Source organism: Augochlora pura, chromosome 3 (genome assembly GCF_028453695.1).
Source record: "Augochlora pura isolate Apur16 chromosome 3, APUR_v2.2.1, whole genome shotgun sequence".
NCBI lineage: Eukaryota > Metazoa > Arthropoda > Insecta > Hymenoptera > Halictidae > Augochlora > Augochlora pura.
Window position 1 is genome coordinate 13,585,364 of NC_135774.1, and position 7,091 is coordinate 13,592,454.

Genomic DNA, 7,091 nt, shown 5'->3' on the forward strand with positions numbered 1-7,091 from the left:
AGGGTCGCGTCGCGTCGCGAGCGTTGCCGAGCGGCGAGGACTCAATTTACAATTCGACCGGCTTCTAAGAAACGCTGGCCCCGCAACCAGGGGCCTACTTATCGGTCCCCCGAGCTCGGTAATACATTGTCAAGGCGGCGGTAACGAGCGGCTCGATGATGTTTCCATCGCGGTGGGACGCGTTGCGTTCTCGCGGCGCGGCGGTAACCTCCGGGGCTAGAACCGGTGGCCGGAGGAGATCCCATCGTGGACGGTGGGTACACCGGGCATAGCGTGCGGAGTAAATGTTCCAATCGTCGTCGTGCCCTGTCCACAAATTATTCCTCGTGTTCAGCACGATGCGCAGCACGAGCTGGTCACACATACAGGTATCCGCTGCGACGGGGAGAGAGAGAGAGAGAGAGAGAGAGAGAGAGCGGCTCCGGAACGGCCGGGAGAGGAACGGCGCCGGTCGCTCGGTTGTTGCGGTTGCGGGGCGAGCGCAGCGACTTCTTCCACTCATTCCGAGAACCGGAGGTATCGCGTCTTGGAGAGGTTGCCGGCGCGCGGAGAGTCCGCGTCCCGTATGCCACGATCGACCTAGCCGGACTCGATCAAGGGACCGTGGGGCTGCCCGTGGATTCGAACGTAAAGGACACGTAAGGCCAGCAAAGAAAGAAAAGAACCGGGCGGGGGGAGAGGGGGGGGGGGGGAGGGGGCGCCGCCGGCAGGGAGAGAGAAGAAAGGACGAAAGGAGGATGAACCGAGCCGTCGACCGCTGGCGACGGAGAAAGAGGAACGAGCGGAGCAGGGCCGGTAGGAGGGAGGGGGATGCGCGCGGAGGCCTCTGCTGCACCACGTGTGTCCGAGTCGCCTCGTTTCGTTTCGCTCCGCTTCGGTTAGAGGCAGTCAAGGTGCTCTCGTTTGTTCCTCGTTTCGAGTCGTGTCGTCGTTCGCGTCGTCAGGAGCTCGTGCAAGCCGGCCACGGCTCTCCTATCTCTCATCTACCGTCCACCTGTATTCCCCGTATTGTCAGCACGTGGAATTCCGTAGAAATTAACGATTGACCCCCGCGAGAGCCGAGCCCTTATCTGACTCGCTCGATCATCCTATAGAACGCGCGCGGCTCCTCCGTGGCTCTGGACGAAGCCCTCTTCCACTCTTACCGAGCCACTCGATGCTGCTGCTCCTTGCTTCTGCTCCTGCGCCTGCTCCTGCTGCCGTTGCTGCTGCTCCTGCTGCTGCTGCTGCTGCTGCTGCTATTCACGGCTGGCGATCGTAGATATTATAGAGGACGCCGAGCCCGAACGTGACGGTAGAATGGGATTTGAATAAGTATATCGTTGCTTGACGCGCTGCGGGCCTCGAGACATAATGGCGGTGCCGCCGCGCCGTTTAATCTTGTCGATTAATTACGCGCCGGCTTTCATTCCGCTCCGAGCGCGCGGCCTTGGATCATCTTTTAGCCGCGGTCCCGAGATTACTCCTGCGCCGATGACGGATAAATAACGCGAGATTTTCGTGCGGTTTCAATGCGACTACAATCGCGGAGTATAAGAGGCACGAGCGTGATGCATCGACGCTTTTCATCTTTCTTCGCTGGAAATTGTTGGAGCGTGATCGCGATGTCTGCACGCCATTAGCAGACTCCGCACTTTTGTGCGGGATAAAAATGATCTGCGACTGTTGTGCAATACAAGATCCTATTGAGAACATCATCCTTTTTTACATAATTTTGCTAAAATCAAGGTAATACAGAGATGCTCTTCATTAAAAGATTACGAAATAAATCAATCAATATTTACGGTGTTAACCCCTTGCACTATAATAACGAGTCAGACTCGTGATACAGATTTCATGCAAGATCTGTTAAATATGAATATTATTTATTTCGTCTGTATCTAAATAAAAATAAATTCCTCTGTTATCAAAGTCTGTAAATGAAAGTACATTAGGACGATAAAAGAAATGAAAATTGTCTAGCCCTGTTAAAGAAAATATTACGGATAAGTAAATGCTAATCAACGCTGCGTGAAGGGAATCATAGCGCAAGGGGTTAATAATAAATTGTTCCAGGCTGCGAATAAATTGTTCCACATTCGAGCATGCAAGTGCATCGCGATCTTTCTCCTTGATGCACCGAGGAATCAAGTGCACGTTCGAAAGAGGAGAAGCTGAAGAGAAGAACCGCGTCATTCCCGCGGCATCCGCAGCGCAAGAGGCTCTCCGCGATGACAACGGACACGTTGCATCTCGTTCTAAAATGTAACAGGGCCCGCGGACCTTGTGTTTTCGCTGGTTTATCAACCAGGTGTATCTTGGGAAAGAGATACCACGCGGGGTGAAGGTCTGATCCCCTGGGTGGAAACCATTCGCACGTACCGGACCGACGACGTGGAAGTCGAAATAGAATCGTTTCGGAAGCGAACGATGCCCAGTTGGCGAGTGTCGATGACAGAATTAATTATTTTATCAGTAATATTTAATTGGGTCCTGGTGACAGATTACTCGATGTAAGGAAGTTCTGATTATTAATTTCTCGATTCAAGCGACTCTTTAATTTGAACAAATTGTGATAAGAAACCCTGTTGGTCAAAATGATTGATCTCGTATTGTTGACTAATAAATTATAGAGATATTATAAGGAGTTTCTTTTTAGAAAATGGAAGGGGAAATTTCTTTAGTTATAATAAATTGGTGAAATATTTAGATGCATTTAGTCTTGTCATTTTTATGGTACAAGACAGGCACTTTTGCAGATGTCTTGTCATTATCATTGCAGGATCTATAGTTATAACGTAGCACAGTAGGATTCAGAGAATTTAATATCATCAATATATTACTTTCAATTTTCTAAACCAATTACGAGGAAGTAGTTTAACATTTTCTTGGAAATGCTGCAGAAGGAATTTACCTCGCACGAAAATCTCTTATTAATAATTCCAGATATTGGACGAAGCTGAAGACGATCCTTCTTCGCAGAAAATAATACACTGCTAAATCCTCTAAAACAAGAACTAATCTATCGATCTACAAATTCCAAAAACACGCGAAGTGACTCGGAAAGGCAATCATTATTTTGCCCGATTTCTGAGTCACGGTGCCAGACGATCCTAATTTCGGGAGAACGAGTTCCGAAGCTTTTTCTGTCGGTCAACGAACGCGGAATGGAATTGGCATCTAAGCAGACAAAAGAGAGAGAGAGAGGGGAGGGGGGACAGGTAGATTGGATCACCACCGAAACCAGCGAGCGTCGAGGTTCGAAAAAAGCACCTGTTTGCCGTACGTGGGCCGTGGAAGGCAGTCAGGGAAGAGCCACAACACGATTTGTACCGGCGAGGACGACGAAGTCGTAACCCCGAAGAGGCGACCGCGCCCATATCGAGCGACAGCCCGTTAAGCCCACTCCGGACTCCATCCAGATATCATCGCGAATGCTAAACAGAAGGGCGACTTCCCTCGCTCGTTTCAACCCGGCATCCACCTCCTCCACTTTCCCCCCCGTTTATCCCCACGCCAACCTCGTCCGGCTCCCTCGGGCCTTCGGCAGACCGATTCCTCTCTCGAGAGCCTCTCATGCATCGAGATAACTTTGGCAGCAATGTTGCAGGCGATTTTCGAGAGGCGATGCAGTAAAAACCTCCGCGATTCCAATTTCTCCGGTGGAACGATCCGCCGTGGATCGAACGGCGCATAAAATCCGCGCGGGCCCCGAGAGACTCGAGGTTCGCGACACGAGCTTCGTGGCACGACGCTGGGCCCGCGAAGGGTATCGACGATACGACCTTTGATAAGGGATTACGTCCTTAATCGAAGAAGCTCGACGCGTAATTTGAATTTGTAAGCGGCTGCGTGTGGGCTACCGGGTGGACTCCATTGCTTCATAAATTTGGCGGTCGGTATGCCGACTGCGGTTGAAAGAGTCCGGGGATCGAGGGAGATTCAAGCGCAATGGCGGACGGAGTTCTGGAATTTTGTACGAGAGGAAGGATTAGGGGTCGACTGGTTTGCAATTATGTGGGGTAGACGGGCCCTTTGTCCTGTGGGAAAGTGAATAGTAATCACTGTGTTGCAAGATGTTTTTCGAAGGCTTGTAGTACGCGTTTCTCATCATTTAATCTTCTTAGAAGCCTCTTCTAAGTGTACTGTTCAATAGAAACAATTTTCCAGACTTGTATAATTTTTTTTAGTAATTTTTCGTGATTGCTTTCTTCTATATTTTCGTACTAATTCTTTTTATTTGTCATGTAATGTAGCCTGAGACTTTTATACATTTATAGTAACGAGATCTGGATGAAATTGAGAACACTGAAAAATCTGAATGAAGCTAAGTAATTTTAAATAATTAACATTGTTAGAGAAAGAATGAAAATCCACCTGGCTCACCTGTCTTGCAAGTATTGCAGTAATTTTTACATAAAGATCCGAGAGCTAATAACAAGCTTTAAAATCTGGTGTAAATATATATTAACACCATAGGAAAATGAAAGTGACCAGATTTAACCAACAATAAAGTACTCACATCTCTACAAAATAGAAATGTTCTAAATTACTCATAGCTGAGAGAAGTTAAATCAATAAAACTTCCATCTTTTAATAATTTTTTAATAATCTCATTATTTTCGTCATGAATGTATAAAATCAGCAACAGACTCATTGTCTTGTCTATTATGATAAGTAGTCCATGCATCGGCAGCCGAATGTTAAATCAATACAAATTAAATATTTTAATACCGTTGATAGCCTCATTATCTTCATCACAAATGCATAGAAGCAGCAAGACACTCATTGTCTTGTCTATTACAACAAGTAGTCCATCGACAGCAGAATGGATAATCTCTGTAACAATATCGGACGCAGCGTCGACGAAAAGTACGATTTTAGGGAACGAAAGCGAAATCTGGTGAAATCCGCAGAAACGGGCCGCGTATCTGGCCGGCTACCACCTGCACGGGTATTTTTATGCCACCGACGTGGGTGGACGAGGAAAGAAACGCGCGTCTCTTTGTTGCGAAGCGAAACGTAGGCGGCCGTATAGGTCGCGCCAGGTTCCCTCTGTACCCTCGGCGATCGTCGTCGCACCGTGGCCGAATACCACAAACGCGCGACGGCATATTATAATACACGAACAAATCAAATAATGCTTAATAATCCGTGGAATTTCCCGGTGATGTCATCCGATGCGATATTCTCGGCGGCAACGGAACGGCCTTCGTACTTTGACCGTGCTCATTTTTACGAATCGATTTAAATATATCGCTGGAATTTACGTATCAATCTTCCCGTAAAACGATCAATTAGCGATGAAAATCCTCTGGAATCCGCCGGCGATGCTAAATTTAGCGTCCGCCCGTGGAAATTAATTAAGGGGACACTCCGGGTTGCCTTAATTCGCGGGTGACCTGCTGTTACTCGCTATCTCCTCCATCGAATCCTCGGCATTGCACGGTTTCCAATCGGCTTCCAGCGACGTATGCAATACTTTTCGACGGAACAACCTGACTGCTTCGTTATTCTTTATTTTAATGTTTGTTCGGATTGCCGGCGCGTTAGTTAAACAGTTCAGCTAATTATCGTAGCTAATTATTCGCAATATAAATATAAACAGAAGGACGATAAAGGATGAGCAAAAATCTGCGCGAAATTCTGCTGCAGTCGTCTGTTATCTAAATTAAACTCTCGAATAATAATCACAATTCTCTAAATATAAATCAATATAAGAATATAAAAAGTACTATAAATTATACCAAACTAATTCTTTGATAAAAATTTTGTCAAAGTCTCGCGAGCGATGTTTACAGTTTCAGCGAAGTTTCGTATTCGAGCGACGGCTCTCGCGTTTCAATTAAACAGCGCACGAAGATGAAAAAGACTTAAGAAACCCGTGAGGCTGCTCGGTTATTCTATTCGTGTTGCGAGACCGATTACCTGCATAATGAATGCGCGCGCGCGCGCGCGTGCTGGCGTCGCACCGAGGCGTTCGCCCAATCATCGCTTCGAACAATAATTCCGTGAACACGGGGGCCCCCGTAAAATGAGAACACATCTCGGGTTCCAGCAAACAGATGATACGCGCCTAAATAATGGCCGCCACGAGCTGTTGACTGCGTAACGTGGGCGTGATTAAGGCTCGTGGCAAACGAACCGTTTATTTTCACCGTCCATCTAGAACTTTTTCTTTCGGCATCTCCGCACCTTTCCGGTGTAGTTACACGCAGGAAGTAGGCCGGGAGGGAAGAGGCGACGATCGTGAACGCGCGACGAGGATATTACAAGTAGGTGTCTCATACGTGGGCAAGTCAGGAAACGAGGGCACTCGAGGATATCAAAATGAGAGACGGAGAGGAAGAGATCGCCGGAGAACGAGCGAGAGAGAAAGAGGAGAAGAGCGAACCAAAGAGAGATATAGCAAACGGCAGAGAGACAGAGAGAGAGTGAGAGCGAGAGAGTGAGTGAGGGGGGAAGCGAGATCCCCCTTTATTAATAGGGACAATCGAGCGTCTGTCACGGGACAATAGCCAGGACTACGCCCAGAATCGTAGGATCCCTGGCGTGACGTTAGGTTCGCGCGCAATATCCCGCCGCAGACCGGTGGTCAACGGTAAGTTCATGATGCGAGTTCGGCATCACGGTGGCGTACACGTGTCTCGCGGCTCTTTGACCTCTCCGGACACCTATGCAGCAAGAAAGGGCATCCGGTGCATCCGCCGTGCAGACAGGCGAAGTTCGCGCTCGTGCCACGAGCCCGTGACATCGGGCACACCTACGAGCCAAATGCGCGGCTTCCTTTTCTTGCGATGCCCAGCCTGCATATTCAGCGGGCCTGCTTCAGGGAACTCGGACCACCGACCAGTCACGAGGACTCATCCGACTGTGGCCCCGTTGGTCATTCTACTCGAGATATATCACTATTGATTCTGGCTCTCTCGCCGCGCGACCCTTGACACAATTAACCGCTCGCGATTGTAATAATATTTTTCATGTTATATTTTTGTTGCAATCATCTTTCTGATGTGATGATATTTTTGTTATAGTAATTTTCTTGATGTAATGATATTTTTATTGTAATAATTTTCTTGATGTAATGATATTTTTATTTTAATAATTTTCTT